The 19854-nt window shown below is 42.9% G+C and overlaps 1 protein-coding gene across 2 annotated transcripts in view; it reads right to left on the reverse strand.

The window, feature by feature from the left end:
- The window catches only part of SERTAD2 (SERTA domain containing 2), a 101812-nt gene extending 84273 nt beyond the window's left edge, over positions 1 to 17539 (reverse strand). The window contains exons 1-2 of one of the 2 annotated variants that reach the window (XM_054023128.1): positions 17185 to 17539; positions 8417 to 8662 (exon numbers count right to left, since the gene is read on the reverse strand). The gene's annotated coding sequence lies outside the window, so the exon portion shown is untranslated. The remainder of the gene's footprint in view (positions 1 to 8416; positions 8663 to 17184) is intronic. The other variant, XM_054023127.1, reaches the window with a different exon arrangement.
- Between the last annotated feature and the right edge of the window lie 2315 nt (positions 17540 to 19854).

Genomic DNA, 19854 nt, shown 5'->3' on the forward strand with positions numbered 1-19854 from the left:
ACTTTGTTTCCTGACATGGGTCAGAGCTACAAAAAAAAAAAAAAAAAAAAAAAATACTGCTGGTCACATGACAGGGGTCAGTATCCACAAGCCACTCCTCCAGCTTTCCATCCCATCCCAGCTTTCAGGCAGGTTCAGATATACTTTTCTGGTGTGTCCCTTCCTGCCTTCCAGTCGGGTCCATTCCTCATATTTGCTTTTCTGGAGGCCAGAAGGCTGCTCGCTCCTATCAGTCAGGAAGCACAGAGAGCCCCAGTCTCTGCTCTCCAAAGACCCTGGAAAAAACTGAGCCATGCTTGGATCTTTGTCAGTGCCTTGGTACTTCAATGAAAATTCTCCCTCCTCTTTGCCTGCCATGATCCCTCCTGGCAGACAGAGCCACTGGGCCGATGCCACCAGGTGAATGAGGAAAAGGATCTCTTCTAGGCACCTTCTGATCCTTTGAGACATGAGGGCCCCAGCTCTCTCTGGGTCTCAGGGACCTCAGTCAACACCCAATCAAGGAAAATTCATGGGATTGGGGTGCTTGTCAATGGAAGGTTGAGTCCCCCCACTCGCCATGCTGTGAGATGAGCGGGCCAGCAGGCAAAGGAGATACTAGGAGGGGCTGCTGACAGAGCAGGAGTCCTCCCCTACTAAACTGAGGGGCTGCACACTTGGCACATATCCAGGATTGGGGCCCGTTTAACTCTCCAGGGCTGAGGGAGAACGCAGCAATTCTAAAGCCCCAGCTGCTTCAGCCTTAGTGATAAGAGGCCCAGAAGGAGCTGGCAAAGGGCCGTAACTCTCCTTTGCTGTCTTTTTTCCAGGCTGTCACTGAAGCTTTTGTTGACGAGGCTCAGGTGTACTGAACAATAGTGGTGGAGCCGGTTGCAACTTTGCTCTTGGTGGCAGACTAGAAACTGGCTCTCAGGAGAGAGAAACTAGTCAAGCCAGTCCCAGAACACCATCATTCCTACTGGTTCATTGTGCCTGAGTGACAAGCTAGAGAGACTGGAAATTAAATTAGTCTAAATTAATGGGTATGTTGAGTGAACCAGATATTCCAAAGATACGGACCGTGTTTTTACTTAGGCTGCATCTGTAACTGCAGTAGGGGACCATGATTGTAGCTCTCCATGCTGGCATCACAGTCCCTTCCTTGCCTTATCCTTACCTCTGGCAATTGCTCATAGGGGTGAATTGCTCCCATCCTCTCCCTAAACCGGATGCCATGAAGCTGCAGGGAAGTGAATGCTGGGGGCCCATTACCGCAGCCCCAGCCATTGTGGGGTGGGCACATACCCCCCAATCCTCCAGAAACCAGCTATTCTTCCAATTCCTACAGATCCGTGCAGAAAGGACAATCCCCCTCTACTGAACTGACACCAACTTCCATGACTCCACACAGTGGGAAGAACAGGCATTCCAGCTCTCACTCCCTGTCTTTGCAGCAACTGACAGAACGGTGTGCGTGGCGGGTCCCTACTCTCCCGTCCCAGACGCTATTGCTCCTGCATCCTCCCTATTGCACAACATCGCTTGCTCTGCTCCTTAGCTGGCGCTGTTCTTGGGAGGGGGAAAGGAGCAGGGTCTGGGGAGAATCGGAGGACTCATGTTAAAATAAAAATTTAAAACAAATTTTAAAAAACTTAATTTTATACTGAATTTTTCATATTGAATAGGGGAGTTTTTCCCATATGCTCAATTGTATATTGCCCCCCTCCCCCAGTACCATGAGAGCCCCCACAAATGGAGAGTTTCCAGCAGAACCATCACAGATGGGCAGATAGAGGCTACAAGCAGTACCCCCGGTACTAGCTCCGAGAGCTAGGATCATGACCGTACAACGACTGTAGTTGCTTCCTTGAATTTACTGTTTTTAGCATCACAGTGAATTCAAAAAATAAATACTTGGCCCATGTATAGCACTGCTCATCTTCAAAGTGTTTTACAGACAGCAGCAAAATCAGCCCTCTCAACAACTCTGAAGTGGGCAGGTATCACTCACGTTCTACAGATAGGGAAATTTGGGGAGAGAGAGTAGGGGATTTGGTTCTGGTTACAGAAGTCAGCATTTGAGAACAAGCATTTGAACCCCAAAGATCCTGACTCTCCATCCTGTTATCTCTCTTCTCACTGTTACTATAAAGTACTATTTCCAGTAAAATCAAAAACAAAAAACCCACAATATTTGTGCTTACGTGTTAAACAAGATGAATGGGGAAGCAAATGAATTGAACTGAGGGGGAGCTACTAAACTTCTGCCTTGTAGGAGTATGGTCTGAACTCCACTGTAGTGCAGTCCTTCGCAAACATCTACCTAAAAGCAATATATAGCAAATATTGACTTTTTAAATGGAAAATTGCTAGCAGATGTCACTTATCAAATGTTGACTTTCAATGGCAACTACTGCATCTTTGTCAGTTGTTCAATAAAGGTATCACATTAGATACTTTGCTGACTTTTGCCTCAAGGACCAGGCTGCATGCACGGCCATACATATCATGTACAAAAACCATGCGTAAGTATCACACCACCAAGTACCAATAGGAGGGAGAATCTACTGCAGACATGTGGCTCAGACACGGCTGGGAGTTTCAGCATCCCTCCCCACACTGAATTCACTCATTGCAACCTAACTGCATGTGAAAAATCTCTGCTTAGAAATTCCAGCTCTTACAATTAAGCTTATGGACAAAATGTCCTTTTCTCCCCTTTAATGAAATTACTATTTATTTCAAAACTATGATGAGTACTTATTTCATTATGGTATCCCGTGACAACTCATCATTCACTGAACTTCACTTTATGATACATGAGAAACTGCAGCACGAGCTTAGACAGTTCTATTTAAACTAGCCCCTGCAGTTGAAACAAATCATTCCAACAGCAGTATTGACTTATGGAAAGGGCCATTCAAAATCTGAAGACATAATATTCTTCAGTATTCACAGAGCTTAATATCGTCAAACAGAAATTACTCAAGCTGATGTATCTCATTATTACGGAGTCAAAGTTCCTCCCAAAAGGAGAAAAATGTAATAGAGAATAAGAGACTGTCGGGGCCCAGCATACTGAGAGATGAGAGCCTTACAGCCACAGGTGAGAGCAGAGATCAGTTCCTGTCCCTTTCTCCAACCCAGCAAGACTAGGAGTGCTACAGAGGAAATACACTTTGTACCTCCTGTTTAAAATAGGAAAGTCCCTCCTCTCATTCGACAGTGCTCCTTCTGGCACCAATGAGCCAAGAACATTGCCCGAGCCCTCTTGGCTAAAAGGATGGTAGCTGTGATACAGAGTTTTAAAGTTGGAAGGAATGTAAAAATGCAGGGAGATAACATGTACTCCATAAAAGACTCCCCTGGCCTTTTTCCTCCCATGCCACAGGGAACAATGTCATACAAGACAAAAGGCCTGATCAGGAGATAAGTGGAACACCTGTAACACCTCTCAGGATCAGGCTCTGCATTTTGTAAGTACTAGTGGGACAAGTTTGGGACTTAAGTTGCTCAAACTGGGGCTGGTGAGTGGCTAGGAGCCCAATCTGATATGCATGGGAGCCCTCTAGAAAATGAAAAGCTCTACCATTGGCCTACGCAGCTCTCCAACAGCTTCAGATGATTTCAGAGGCAATATATTAAAAATATAAAAAGGAGATTAGGCCTTTCAGTGTCAGAGTGGAAATACCCCAATTCTGACTCAAGCTGGTAGATGCTGAGCATGCGGGATATGAGAAATACGCCATCTGCAGTATGTGTAATACTTCTTGGTGCGTCTGGGGCCCCATACGTTGTCCGCTGACCTTTCACATAGGAAACAACAGCGTGGAATCTGTGTAAAATGAAGTATGTGTCGCAGTCAAGCATTGCAAGCCACATGCACGACATGAGGGACGTAGGATTGCCATCACTGGTCTCCTCTATTCCCAGCCTACCAGAGCACACAGCTGCCTGGAGTTAGCCTTAAAGAAAACCAGTTTGTACTTTATACCTCATGCTTATCGCTGCACCACCCCTAACCAGAGTCAAGCCACTGAACTAATTTCCAACTCTGGTTGGTATTATTTCCTTTCCTTCTGTTAATATATATCAGGAAATAGGTATAATGGCCATGCCTCATACATAATTAAGAAAGATGGCAGTGGTACTGTGTAATATATATATAGCATCCCCCACACCTGAAATAAGTCAGTCAGTATCATGTGTAAGCCATTAAAATGGAGGAGAGATGAAAGTAGCTGCTTGTGATACAGTACAGGAAAAGTCCTCCATTATGAAGACTTAGATACTCAGCATTAACACCCATGTGTATTTTGCTGTGGGACCACCACATCAAGTGGCTTTCATCTACATACCTACAAAAACTCGGTGCCCAAACTACATGCTGTTGTTACAGAATAGCTTCAGGGAGAGAAAGATGCTGTTTAGAATTTCCCCTCATTTTCTATCTAAGACCCTCGTATGGGCTCTCATCAGCCTAGCATTTAAGTGCCTCGCAATATTGAGTATATTTATCTTCACAACTCTCTGAGGCAGAGAAGCACTATCACCTCCATATTACAGATGGGGAACTGAGGCAGAGAGAGACTAAGTGACTTGCCAAGGACCACACAGGAAGTCTGTGGCAGAGCAGGAATTGAACTCGTCTCCCGCACAGCTCAGGCTAGCACTCTAACCACTGGGCCATCCTTCCATTACGTTCTTACAAGTCATCTTTGCTTGGTCCATGAACACCTTTTGTTCCCTCTGTGCCTAAAAGCCAAGAGGATGATTTGACTGCACATACTGTTACCCACACATCTGTCTCCTTATCGGTTATTAACAGCTTAGAAATAATATGAGAAAGCCAAAAATACAACCATAGTGCATAAGCACTAAGACACGTGAACAAAACCTCTCCCTATGACATAATTTAGTGCGCTATGTAAAGAGAAACACTAACAAAATATCTCCACTTATTAAGTGATCATTCACTGTATAAACAAGCCTGCATGGGGAGGTCGAGCCACTAACAGGGTAACAATCTAAGCTGCTTTTTAGTAAGTGGCTCAAGAAATATCTTGTGATTAAAGCAGAGGACTGATAATCAGAAGGTCTTGCTTCTACTACTTCTTCTGACACAGATTTCTGGGGGAGGGGAGGAATATCTGTGCTTCAGTTTCCTCATCTGTAAAATAGGGATAAAACTCTTTCTACCTGACAGGGTGCTTGCGAGTTTAAGTTAGCTGGACCAGATCCTCAGCCCCGTCAAACAGCTGAAGCAGAGCAAACATAGTCAATGCTGACCTAAGTGGCCAGGTGAGGATCCCTCTTGCATAGCAGAATCCTGTAGGAGTAGGGATCCAGGATAGCCAGCACTAAACTACCCCCCTCACAGCCTCCAGCCCAGGGGCAGGCCGAGGTCAGCCACAGGCAGCGAGGGCCCATTCCTGTCTGAGAAGCCTTCAGATACGACAGCGACTTGTCAGCAGAATTTACATGAAGATTTTTTTCTCCCAAGAACTTTCATACCCCTCCATGCTGAAAAGGACAAGACCAAGGCCTCATTAACATCCCAACTGTGAGAACACCACAAATGCAAGCACAGGATTGATAAGCAAACAGCCCATGTGGTATTTGCAACCAACACCCCCTTACGATATATTGAGCTTCCACAGGTTAAACAAGCTGAACTGTTTCGGCCAGGCTGTTCTCCATCAGAGCCTGCAGTCTGACGTCAATGGGTCTTGTGCTCCTGAGTCACTTAGGTGCCTAAGACTGAGCTAAGAAGCTAACTGTAGGTTGTTTTTGAACATTTTGATCTGTGTGCGTAAAAAAGTTTCACAATAACTTTAACATATTGACAATGTAAATAACTTTTCACGGTTTACACAGAAGCAAATTTTTTTCTGAAGTGACAGATTTTATGCCACTAGGAGAAATTTGCTTAACAAAAACCCAATTTTAGCCCTTTGAAATCAATGGGAACATTCACGTGGGTGAAGCCTCGTACCTGCTTGTGTGTTGATAGGATAACGCCTCAGTTTTCAAAATTTTGATTTTTGCTTACAGCAATTTTGTAAAATTCCAATACGATACCCACTGAGTAGTGGCACTTAAATTATAATTAGACATTGTAATAGCGTAAATTTTCCAATTAGTTTTCATGAAGCCTCAACCTGATTTAAGTCAATTACTAAAAAAAAAAAAAAAAAAAAAATAAAACCAAATGATTTAAGTAAATGATCAAAATGACCTTTAATTAATCACTCCATCTTGTTGTGCTCAGGGCATTCAGTGCTATTATGGTATTACTTTATTATGCGAAGAATGCTGAGGGTTAGAAATTATCTGAAGTCCTCCACCACACAATGGCACTGCCAATTACCTACCCTACTTCTCATCTCCCCACCCATCCCAGGATGTTCCCACTGCTCCTCTGCAAATTCGGCTCCCGTAGTTCTCACCCCTTCCATCGTACTGTCAAAGAAAAAACGGTTTATTACCGTTGCTCCCAGGCCATGTTCTTTGGCCACCAATGAGGCCACACGCAACCACACTGTTTGTGTGTCCCCAGGACTGGCTCTGCACGCAGATGTCTTATGAATGAGCACATTGCACGAGCATTATGTTTCCAGTGGCAAGAAGGATGGGCAAATTGCCAACAACTCGCTGTAACCTTTTTGTAATGCCACTTACTGGCTAATTTGAGGACACATGTTAGATACCTTCTTAGAAAAAGCTCTGCATTTCATCCTTCCAAATGGAGGAAGAATGAGAGAGAAAGAGAGAGACACACACAAGTAATGATAGAATTATGGCTGAAGAGTTTTTATTCTAAATTATTATAAGAACATACATAAGAATGGCCATACTGGGTGAGACCAAAGGTCCATCTGGTCCAGTATCCTGTCTTCTGACAGTGGCCAGGTGCCCCAGAGGGAATGAACAGAACAGATGATCAAATGATCCATCCCATCGCCCATTCCCAGCTTCAGCAAACAGAGGCTAGGGACACCATCCCTGCCCATCCTGGCTAATAGCCATTGATGGACCTGTCCTCCATGAACTTATCTAGTTCTTTTTTGAATTCAGTTATAGTCTTGGCCTTCACAACATCCTCTGGCAAGGAGTTCCACAGGTTGACTGTATGTTATGTGAAAAAAATACTTCCGTTTGTTTTAAACTGAATTATTATTTGTACTACCCTAGCACCCAGAGGCCTCTGAGCACGGCTTGAAACATAAACAAACAAGACAGCCCTGGCCCCAGTGTGCTTACAGTCCAAGTCCCTGGTTTCAGGTACTTACAACTTTCAGAGAAGTTACTCTTTGCACCGAAGTTTGTTATGGTTGTTCTCAACCCAAAGGTAATGGGAACTCAACATGGTATGCACTCAGTTAATGTTTTTTACTCCTGTTAGAAAGCTTAGGAAATTAGATGCAAAAGAAATAAAAATAAAAAAATCCCTACACAAACTTAACATTATATAGTTGAGAGTTTAAACAAAAAAGAGCCAGAAAATTCAAGCGTACAATAGCTGCTAACATAATAAATCCAACCACACTGCAACTTGTATGTACATTGTAACTTAACTCTCCTTTTTGAATCCTGCCATTGGCTTCTCATCCGATTATACCAAACTCAAATTTAAGCTTCTGGTCACCACTCTCAAAGTTCTGTCTCTCCCTTCTTATCCTTCCTGTCAAACACTGTCTTGCCTCCCCCGCCTCTCCCCTTCCCCATTCCCAACCTTGTTCACTCATTTTGTCAGATTTTCACAAAATCTGTGCCACACACCTCCTTTCATGCAGCCCCCTACACATAGTTTGACCTCCCTGAGGTCACCTGTAAGGCACCTAACCCTGCCCGCATTTACATGTCTCTCAAAAGCCCCAGCTCTCGCACGCTGCCTATAGTAAATCTTGTTGATTTGTATATAAATTGCCTATTGTTATTCTCCTTCCCCCTGACTTATGGCTTTAGAGTGTGAGCTTCTTGGAGCAGGAACTGTCACCAAGTGCCTGGCATGCAGTGGGCACTATTGCACACAAATAATAGCACAAACACACACCAGTATATATATTAAGATAACTAAATACTGGTCTCGTCTTTGACCCAAAAAATTAGTACAGTAGTAGCTCCTGGAAGTGATGGTGGGGAACCTGCACCCTTTGCTCACCCAACAACTGTGAAAGTGTTCAGATTTGCCTTCCCCCAGACATGTTACCCATCTCTGAAATGATCCACTGCCCCCTTTTCATTATAATAATTTCTAATCAGTTTTGTGGCATGGCAAAAATCCAGCATAACCATTAAAAACACACACATAGAAACCACACACACACAAATCTAGCCTCTTCATTTAAAATAAATAACTCATGTATGTAATGCAGATACACAATCTGGTGAGATCCGGGCCAGATGAATATCCCCTCGGCTCTCCAGCACTTACCTGATGTTGATTTTTCATAAGGGGTGCTACTATCTCACTCCCCTTTTCCTCTGGAAAGAGGAAATTTCACTGTCCTCTCAAAGAAGTCAAGGAAAGGGGAGCAGCAGGGAAACCTTCATTCCTCTCCCTTGGAGGCAGAAGGATGTCATTGCAGGGCCAGAGGGAGCCCTTGGGAGCTTTCTCTGTCCCATCCCTGCTCCTCCCATGAGCTTGGGAAAGCAGTAGGAGATCTTCCCAGCTTCTCCACTTCAGAACATGAGTCCAATTGGTGCATGGGGAGGGAAAAAAAAGACCATCAGAGGAGAAAAGCATCAGAGCTACTGGTTAGAGTTCTAACTCTCCATGTGACCTGGAACACAGTACTCGCTACAGACCCCCCTTACCAGAACCTGAAGGAACCCGTTTGCCTGAATAAGAGCAGTAAGGATTTATACTACATTTATAAATGGGGCAGATAGTGCTTGCTTCCTGCTCTTACTCTCAGGCAAAAGCAGGACCCTCGGAGGCCAGGATTCTCAGGCAAAGCCAAAGAGAGTCCTGCACCCAGAAAAAGAGAGGGAAGGAGAAATCAACAAGCATTTAAAGAAGAGCGGCTGCGTGAGCTTGAATTGCAGGTGATGAGAGAACGTGGGTGCGTGCAGGTGAATCACCCAACATGCGTGTACGCCCTGGATAAAGGGGGTATGTTGACCATGATGGGCATAAATCATCAATATACACAGGAATATTAACAAGTGAGTGTGCAAAAAAGGACAAATGCTCTGGAAAAAACTGTAACTTTTGAATTTTCTGCACTGTGTAATTAAATCCCTAGCAGGATCATTTTGTGTGGGTAACCACTTATTCTTGGACAACTATGATGCCGCCCCTACAGAATAATAAAATGTATGAAGTAACAAAGTTTAATCCATACGTTACCGTCCAAGAAATCCAATATTTGCCCTGAGCAAGAAGGCAGTTCATCTAATTTTTAATTAGCTACTGGAGATTGTGATTTAGGAGAGTGGATTTTCTAAGTTAGGGATGCCACATGTGCCATTATGTCAAGCCCCTCAATCTAAAAGTCTGAAAGATAAGAAGCACTTTTTCCTGGGAACAAACTAAAATATTGGAGAGTGAGGAAAATTTTAAATTTAAAAGTTTAAGCAAACATAATTTTCTCAGTTTCAAAGTTAAAAAAAATTGCGCTTGGGAAAGAGGAAAGGGGACTACTGCTACTTTATGTTTTTTCTGCCATTGCAAGCCAATTTCCAACCTGCTTTCAGTACTGATTTAACAGTCTATACATCAGCTTCGTGCTTTTACCCTCCAGAGTCATCATAGCAAGATGACCCTGGCTATCAGTAGCCTTAGATACGTCAAGTCTATTTAGAAACTATACCTTCAAATAGGTTACTCATCATGGTGAAAAGCACTGCTTACCTTTCACATTTTCAGACTACTGGGCCCAGCAAAATAGCTGATGTAGTCCTTTAAGAACTAATAGGAGATGTGTCTTATCTCTATAGTATTCCTGAGTTGGATTTGTGCAGCATGTAAATTACAACACAAATGCACCAAATATTGCCTTTTCCCTGTCTACATTCATTTTTTTAAATATATATTTTGGTGCCTAACCTGAACATACATGTATTCTTCTGGTATGTGAAGCCAGGGGGCCTAATTGTGATTTCACATACTCCTGTATAAGTCAGGAGACATTCCACTGAAATCAGTGATGCTTCTCCAGTGTAAATCAGAAGAGAAATGTTTATGGCTACAGAACAGTCTCAAAATGTCACTCCAACTCAGAGTGTATTTAAGATGGAAAAGAGCAAATGGATGAGGAACACAAAAAATAGAAAGCAGAAAGAGGTGAAAAGATGTGAGGTGGGTGGTCTACTGGACAGGGAACTAGCGTGGGGCTCTGGACCCATCTTCTATTCCTTGCTATCCTCCTCACCTGCTTTGTGCCCCCTTGGGCAAGTCATTACACCTCACTCTGCCTGTTTCCCCTCCCATCCTTTGTTTATCTTGTCTGTTAAGTTGTAGGCTCTTTGGAGCAGGGACAGCTACTATGTTTTTGTATAGTGCCTAGCAAAACGTGATCCCAATCCTGACTTCAGCACCTAAGTGCTAATGTAACTCAATAACTGATAATACTAATAATGGTACTGAGGTAAAAGAAGAAAGAAGGAGGAAAGAAACAAAAGGGATCAAGAGGAGAGAGAGAAGAGGAAATGGAAGAGATACGAGACAGAAAGAGAAGTAGAAGGAGAAGGAGTAAACACAGGGGTAAATATGCACATCTTCTATTTTATTTCAAGAAAAATACAATGCATATTCCTTACCACAGTGTTAGTGCTTTATCTTCCCCAAAGTTTAAACAAACTAAAAACTTCCCCAAAGTTTCTAGTATATATAGGAAAATGCAACAAATTCAAATTTTAATTTTGACAAGGAAAATTCCAAGTTCACAAGAAATTTGATGTCAGAATTAATGCTCTTTAACCTCACTGTTAATGGCCGAATGGTTTACAAGACAGAAACAATGGTGTAATTACAATTTCCTCTCCACTTAGAAGCTTCACATTTTATGTGACTTTATGAAAAGTAACATTTTCGTTATTTCTTGAGATTCTGGCTTTATGTTATTGAATCTAAAAAAAGTTTGTTCTGGCTCAAGTTAGGATTTCTTTATCCCTGTTTTTCACTTCTATGTTCTTACAACTATCCTTGAACTGATTCCCACAGCAGTGCCAAAGAAAAGTAGTGAAGGCCACAGGGTCATAATAAGTTTCCTTAACTACAGGCAATATTTTGGAGAATCAGGAACCTATTTGTAAAATGTGCTAACTCTGACTCCCGTGGTCTTTTGGGAACACAACCTGACCAGAAGACAAAATACAGCTTCTAAAATGCAGATGAACACTAAAGGCCCCACTCTGACCCTCACTGGCTCTGTTTAATAACAAACAATCAAATGCTGAAGATTACAAACATTTTCTCAGTTTTACCATAGAAAGGATTTTGGATGGGGTGGAGAAAAGGGGAACACTGCTGATTTTGTGTATTTCAATGCAGTGAAAAATGCAGGTCCATGGGAACCACCAGAACAGACTGGGGTGTGGCTCACTCCAATCTGCATTCCCTCTGAAATGTCAACATGAACCATATTATTAATTTTCCAAGTTGGTGACCTTTACTGATGCATACATCATGAATCTGGCATTTTGAACAGTTTCTGTTCATACAAAAACAAGCTTTGTAAGCCCCCAACATACCAAAACTCAGTACTTGCACTCCTCACATGTGTCATGAAGTAGGTTCTTCATAAAGCTGCGGACTTGGACTTTGTTATACATGAATTCGAGGGGAGTTAAGAATTACAGTATAGATCACTAAGGCAGGCAAGTTTCCTCACAAGAAAAGATTCAGAGTACCTTATCTTGCTTGAATAAATGTTTTGGAGTATCTGGTTAAGGGTCATAACACTCTGGAGATTTTAAACAAGTTTTCTTATTTTAATCAAGTAATTATCATTTCAGTTGCAAAACACAAAGTCCCAACATTAAGGGTTAACAGCTCCCATTTACTGTCCCATATCATCTCATACAGATCACCAATACTTAATGTTTCATACATGCTACAGAGGAAGGCTGTCAATTTGTTACTTCTTTCTCCCCAGGTACTTAATGTGATTGATGGTCTAGTTACTTGTTTTGCTAATCCCAGAACAGGTGGACCTTTGAGGCAAGGAGAGGCTAACACACTTTACAGATTCTACAGAGATCAATACCAACTCTCTCCACCCCACCCTCTAAAATAGTTAAGGTCACAATTTCTCTTTCAAATTTACTTTGGGTACATCACATCCTGGTATAATGGAACTTTCCATACACCTGAGTTACTTCAAAGCATGAGCATGAGTATGGAACCATGAGCTGGAAGTGAAGGAATACACAGCATTAAGGCAATAGGAACCAATGTCATGCCAGCATGTCATCTGAAAAATAAGTGACCTTCTCTCTTGATTCTGCTGACAGACCCACTGAAATCACTTACAGGCCAGCATGTTAGTCTGATTTCTGGAAGGCAATCTAATAAATAAAGATTTAAAAAAACAAAAGCAAAAAATATGTATCATCTTTACATGTATTGTCTAAACTGAAGAGAATGCCTTTCTAAATTAACTATTTAGCAAGCCAATGTGAAATGCTACCAAGAAACAGCATCTTTTTCTTTTAACATGGATCTACAATTAGAAGAAAAATCAGCATTTTGTTGATTTTCATAAAATCACTTCCATGGCTTAACAGACTCACTACATTGCTAAATGGTAATTTTCTAATACTATGGAATCTTCCCATTTAATTATATAACATCCACTTGTTAGAGCCCAGGGTACTGTTTTTAACATTCCAGAGAACTACTGTGATGGTCTTGCACAAAAGACAAATATTGAATACAAACTGAAAACAAATGATTGCTTATTTGGTATGGAAAGTCAGAGGAAAACTGGGAATCGTTTTCTAATGTCTTACAGTAGGTTTATACACCAACACTTTAGAATGTTGACAGTGTAAAAGAATTCCAATTTAAATTCTCCCTCCGCCATGGTATTTCTCCTGTAAGTATATTATGAATATAAAAACAGAACACAAATATCCCTGCAATTATGATTTCTATTGAGACTCTAACATGAATCACTTTCAGCTCTCAAGTATTTCATAGGGGCAATTCAAAGTCAGATTTAAAGATTTCTATTAATTTCACTATAATCAATCTGAAAGAATTAATTCAAATATAATTACTGTACTTCCTCTATATAAAATATTATTAGATTTTAATCATTTTTTCTACAAGCACTTCTGTTTAGAAAAGTTAGGGTGTAAAACTAATCACCCTTCAAGTTGATGTGGAGGTTTTTAGAGACAATAAAGCAAAAATTAAAAACAAAAAAAGAAGAATTAAGCAAAAAGTTGCCTGTTCCATCAGCTTGTTTTGCCAAAGCTAGCACTTTACTACCTGCCAAATTCTGTTTTGCTTAAGCAGGCAAAAAATTCTCACATACTTAAATGGAAACTTTATTCAAATAAGGACTGCAGATTTTACTCAATAATCCTGTCTATCTTGAAAGAAGATGGTGAAACTCTAAAGTCTACATACTCTCTTCACACAGCCACTATACTTACTTCCTATTTTGTATCCTTGTTTACTGTGCCTCATTATTTCAGATCAAATTGTGTGACTAAGCAGTGCTGTCAAATAAAAATTTCACAAAATGTTTGAGCTAAAAGTGGCATTTGCTTTTGTTTCGCATGCAGATACTATTTTGTAACTAAGAGCTGTAGTTCCTCCAGCATCCTGAAATGTATGCATTCTTGTTTAACAAACAAACAAGACGACAGTATCAGTACAGAGTGGGAGAACCTCTAAAAACAATCTAGTTTGCATAATTAATGTTAATTACAACAATATCGCAATCAGTGACACAAAAGCGTAGCAATGAATACAGTCATAAAAGGAAGTGAAAACATGAAACAAACATGAAATAATTGTCTTTCATCCTGAGCGTGTCCAATACAAGTTTCAGGAAATTTATAAAAAAGTACATGAAATGCATCAAGGCAGGACACAACACCACTTCACTTGACAGGTTTTCTTCTTAACAGTCTGTTTAACACAGGTCTTCCTACTAAGACAGAAGTCAGTCAGAGGAGTAGCGTTGTGAACACTTCCTACAACATCAACTGCTCTAACAAAGACTATCAAAATGCTTCTGTGCCCATTGAAATCAACAATAAAATTCTTCATGCCATATTGTAAAAAAGCACCTCTAACACTGCATTATCAACTTGCCTCCCGCAAGACCTTCAGTTTTAAAAATTCTCTCCAGCACAGAATTTCATTACAAGATACTGAATTTCACAACAATCTTTTTCTACCTTCCACAGCATCAAGAGAAACACCCAGAATACATACTTGCTTGCTTATTTCATTTGTAGCATAGGGATCATCTTAAACAGTTATTTCTGGTGTAATCATTTAATAGAATAACTTCACGCTTAGTTCTCAGAAAATTTTGCCATGACCCCAAGAAATATATCAGTAATCCAGTATATTCTTATTTCAAGGAAAAAAATAAATATTAAGGGCCTGATCCTGTCACCCTTACTCACACTGATTGGTATTTTAGCATGTGAGTAGTCACACCGGGATAAAAGGGACTACTCATGTAGTAAAATATCATTCAGTGTGAGTAACAGTAGCAGAACTGCCTCCGATGAGAGTTGGAATCACAGTTTGTCATGTAAGTATTTGGAGGCTTTTTGAAAACATTGGATTCTAATCTCTTCCCATACAGATGGGAATGAAGAGAACTCCATTAAAATTATTGGAGGTGCACTAGTATAAAAACTGGTTCCAGAGAGGTGAAACAGGCCTGTGTATAGGGCCCCACCAAATTCACAGCCATAAAAAACACATCACGGACCGTGAAATCTGGGCTCCCACCATGAAATCTGGTCTGTTGTGTGCTTTTACCCAATACTACACAGATTACATGGGGGAGACCAGCGTTTCTCAAATTGAGTGTCCTGACCCAAAAGGGAGTTGTGGGGGAGGGGGAGGTCACAAGGTTATTTTAGGGAGGTCGCAGTATTGCCACCCTTACTTCTGCGCTGCCTTCAGAGCTGGGCAGCTGGAGAGCGGCAGCTGTTGGCCAGGTGCCCAGCTCTGAAGGCAACACCCCGACAGCAGCAGCACAGAAGTAAGGGTGGCAATACCATACCATGCCATCCTTACTTCTGCGCTGCTGCTGGCAGCGGCGTTGCCTTCAGAGCTGGGCTCTCGGCCAGCAGCCGCCGCTCTTCAGCTGTTCAGCTCTGAAGGCAGCACAGAAGTAAGGGTAGCTGAACCACAACCCCCCTTACAATAACCTTGTGACCACCCCACAACTCCTTTTTGGGTCAGGACCCCTACAATTACAACACTGTGACATTTCAGATTTAAATAGCCTAAACCATGAAATTTATGATTTTAAAAGTCCTATGGCCGTGAAATTGACCAAAATGGGCCATGAATTTGGTAGGGCCCTACCTATGTAATATTGACTCAACAGACCATATCTAAAAGGGCCCTATGAGAGCAACTGTAACATACATTGGGCAAATTCATGCTTACTGTAAGTACACGGGGTCTGACAGTGTTATGCAAGCAATGATTTTGGCTCATAATTGATATGTACAATAAAAAAAATTAACAAAAAGTAGTTACCAAGCTCTGAATTTAGTATCTCGGCCATCTAAGTTTTTTCCTTTTTCAATATCATGGGTGACAACATATGAATTTCTCACCTGTCCAATTTTATTGTCTCTGGACAATGGCTGAAATCGCTGGGTTTCATTTCAGTAGTCACTGACTAACGAAATCATAGCTATCTTGATTTCTTCTCATTTACAAATATATATATTTTAAAGGAGTGTTGAACTTGGTGTACAAGAGCTTAGTCTGGCATTGATTTTAACAAAGTTTAGCGGAAATTTCTAGTGACTGTTTTTAGCCACGAGATAGAGACAAAATTGGAGTGTTGTAATAAAGGAGCATAAACATCCAAACACCACAATTCAAAACTGCTTTATTTACCTGATTTGAATGTTGTAAGTTATTAGTCTGCTATTTAAAATATTTTATAGATAGGTAAAGTACTGAGGCTTAGAAAGTATCTTCTGGAGATACACTGTAACTACTTGTTGGTGTTGGGACTTAGTTTTTCATTTTAGCAACTTTGGATATTATGGTTATACAAAACATGAATTAATGCTCCAGTCTCATTTTTTAATTATATATTTAAATGATCAATACAAACAAACTCCAGGTCAAACTATTTTACACTAATATTTTGAATCTGAGTTTAGTCCACCAAAAGGACATTCAAACGGAAAGCTAAAAATCCAATTGGATACACTCATTTCCCTGTGATTCAGTCATAAGGCTCATACATTCCATGTGTGTTGAAATATCTAGACAGATCAGAGTGTGGTAAGGATGCAGTGGTAGAACAAATGAATTTCCTTGTTTGTTGTGGGTTTAAAGATTTTACAACTACTTACTAGTTTCATTTTAATAAAAAGGACATACACACAACACAAAATTTCAAAGAGTTGAACTGCAGTATGATTTGGACAGTGAGCTATCTACTGCTCCATCAATATATATTTCAATATGAATTACTTTCAAAAGTTAGTGTATATATATATATATATATATATACACACACACATACACACACTAACTTTTCAAAGTATATATATATATTACATAGTTTTTTTTCCAATCTCAAAAAAAGAAATAGTTTTATTTCAAAACAATGAATGTATCTATAGCCATTTCAGGTGGATTTGTACTGATCACAGGTACTTTATAAAAATTAAAAAAAAAAATCTAGACAGACAAGAGGGAAGTAAGGGAGAGGGAGTAAAATAAGAGAAGGAGAGAGAAAAAAGTATCATTTTTGATCCATGTCAGAGTTAACTTTAAAGAAATCAATTCAACTTTTAAACAGTTTGCAACAGATAAGTGACCCATTCAGCAAGTAGCAGTAGTAAAGGATAACGATCATATACCCTCTCTCCCACCCCCATTTTCTTTTTAATTCTAGATCTTTTATTGAATAAGCAAACAGCACATGCCAAGGCAGACCCCAAACCCCATATAAGACTTTTTTCCCATTAAAAGAGGGTACCACTCAAAAACGTTAAGTCAGAAAGGCCATGTCTTGTACTCACCCTTTCCAGAAGAACTCAACAAATCTAGGCTCCAAGACAAGGGGGAAGGGAGGAATAAAATAAAGAAGGGAAAAGGAAGAGAGGAAGAAGAACCACCAAGGAATAGGACAGGGAGACAGGCTGTAATAAACAGAAGCCCAGGTGCTGGAGTGGCTTTGCTCTATCCCATCACTTTGCAGCAGCCCCGGGCAGGAGGAGACTAGCTGGGGGGGAAGTTGGTGCTGCAGCTGGCGGGGAGGATGTGACACTGTAACAAGTCCAGCCAGCCAGCCATGTATCAGAGGGGGAAGCGGCGGCAGCCCATGCACAGGGGCTGGGGCAGCGCAGGGAGCAGCAGAGGCAGCACCACCAGCCTGCCCGCACACGGCATTTAATGGGATTGATGGGTTGTGCAGTGACTCACAGACTTTAGTTAGTCACAGGAGGGGGAAGAGCCCCGCCCACACTGCTCCAGGGAGCCTATGGCCAGGCCAGCCAGGCTGAGTAGCAGGGCTGCCAGCGAGTGCCCTGGCAGCTCTCACCCAAGGCCGGGGGGCGGCCCCTTCGCCCAATGAGTCTTCTGAGGACACTGCTGCGAAGGGAAGGGGGAGGAGGGGAGCCCTGTGGGGACCGAGCCTCTCCTGGTCTGGCAGCCTGGCCAATCCGCTGCGGGCTTCAATTTGATGGGCATGGCACAGCCGGCCAATCAGAGGTAAGGGGGAGGCAGAGGAGGCGGCATCGTCCCCCTCCTCCCTCTAAATTGGTCACGCAAAGACAGGGGGAGGCTGGGAGCCTGACAAGGAGGGAGAGGGACAGAGAGATTGGGGAGGGGCGGGCTGCACGGGGACAGGGGGCTGTGAAGCCTGCTGCAGGCGCAGGGGGAGGGGAGCCCTGCCCTGGGGGAGCCTGCAGCACGCGTGGGGAGCCCTGCCCTGGGGGAGCCTGCAGCACGCGTACGGGGTGGGGAGCCCTGCCCTGGGCGAGCCTGCGGGGGAAGGAGAGACCTGTCCTGGGGGAGCTTGCAGCACGCGTACGGGGTGGGGAGCCCGCAGCACACGTGGGGGGGTGGGGAGCCCTGCCCTGGGCGAGCCTGCAACACGCGTGGGGTGGGGAGCCCTGCCCGAGCCTGCGGAGGGTGGAGGGCCCTGCCCTGCCCTGGAGGAGCCTGCAGCGGGGGAGGGGGAGCTGTCCCCGGGGGCGGGGCAGGACCTGGAGCGGGCTGGCTCTTGCAATGAGCGGAGCAGAAGATGGGGAAAGCGGAGGCGCTCCCGCCCCTCCGTGCAGGGGGAGACCCGGCCCTGGAGCATGGGCAGAGCTTATTTTGTGCCCGGGCTGAGCTCCGGCAGCGCTGAGCTGGGCAGGCCCCAGCCCCGGCACCTGTTTCGTTACAAATCAGGCCCGGGGGCGCCCCAGAGGGCCCGGGGGACGGTCTCCGGGGCTGTCTCTGACAGCCTGCCGACCCCGTGGGAGGCGCGGGGGCTGCCCGGCAGAGCCGCCAGCTCTGGGCGTGGCGCGGCTGGAGCCCAGGAGGGCGGTGCCTGCCGGTCGGAGCGGGGGCCAGACGCTGCCGGGGCCGCCCTCGCTGCTACAGCCCGAGGCGGGGCCCTGTGCTTTCGGGGCGGGATTGGAGCTCGCTGGCTCCGGCTGCAAGTTGCGATGGGATTTCCAAGTGGAGGGTGGGGAAGGCTTGTTACCGCCACAGCCCCTGCTGGGAGTCAGGTTCCCTGGACTCGGGCAGGCCCATCCCAGCCAGGTTTGCAAGTAGTGACTTTCCCTGTGTTCCATGAGATTGTTATAGGTATCGCTACTCAGTGCCCAGGAATTTTTTCTTAAGTGTGAGTTGACTTTTTAAAAACTAGGACACTTAAAAATACTCACATGCTAATTATTTACACAAAATTGACCCAGGTGTGGAGATACAAAGCAGAGTCGGTGATAAACTCATAGTGGCATTACAAGTATTAGTCTCTTGACTTGTGGATTGCCAGACAGAACTGACAGCTAAAGAGAACATTAGTTGTGGATAAGTGCAACATACATGATCTTTCCAGACTACATTTCCATTATTAATCCTGGACATTTTTTGTTTTTTAGTGTTTAGGGAAAGTAAGAAATTGACACTTACTACTATTTGTTAATGAATGCTGATCCTGCCAGGCAAGCCTTATTACAACCAACAAACCAGATATTCAAGGCTGAGCATTCATACATACATACAGCAACCCTAAAATTCTGCAGTATTTTAAGAGTTAATTTTTACAGCAAGAGCATAAGATAATTGTCAGCCATAGGTATAGGGGTTTTTTTGTTTTGTTTTTTTAAGCAAGGCTACCAAAGGAGGAACCATCCCGGCCTTCTGCAAAACTGCAAAAAACATACCTGTTCTAAAGATGATCTGAGAGAGAGAATTGCATTGTGCCCTTTTTGCATCATGATAAAAGGCCTGAAAAAGAACCTTAAATGATTTATTCTGCTTGTTTTTACCTTAGAAATATCAGGAATAACAAGACTCCTCTTCTTTGCTTTTGCTATGGATCAATGAACTAGAGTGGAAGCTTTCATATCCCTCCACCGAAAGAGTAGGACTGTTGAATCACAAAGATCTTTTCTCCAAAGTGCTTTGGTCTCTCTTGGTGTTTGTGATGATGTCATCTTACTAGTTCTCCAGTCATCCATTGAGCCTTTGAGGAA

Source organism: Malaclemys terrapin, chromosome 3 (genome assembly GCF_027887155.1).
Source record: "Malaclemys terrapin pileata isolate rMalTer1 chromosome 3, rMalTer1.hap1, whole genome shotgun sequence".
Taxonomy (NCBI): Eukaryota; Metazoa; Chordata; order Testudines; family Emydidae; genus Malaclemys; species Malaclemys terrapin.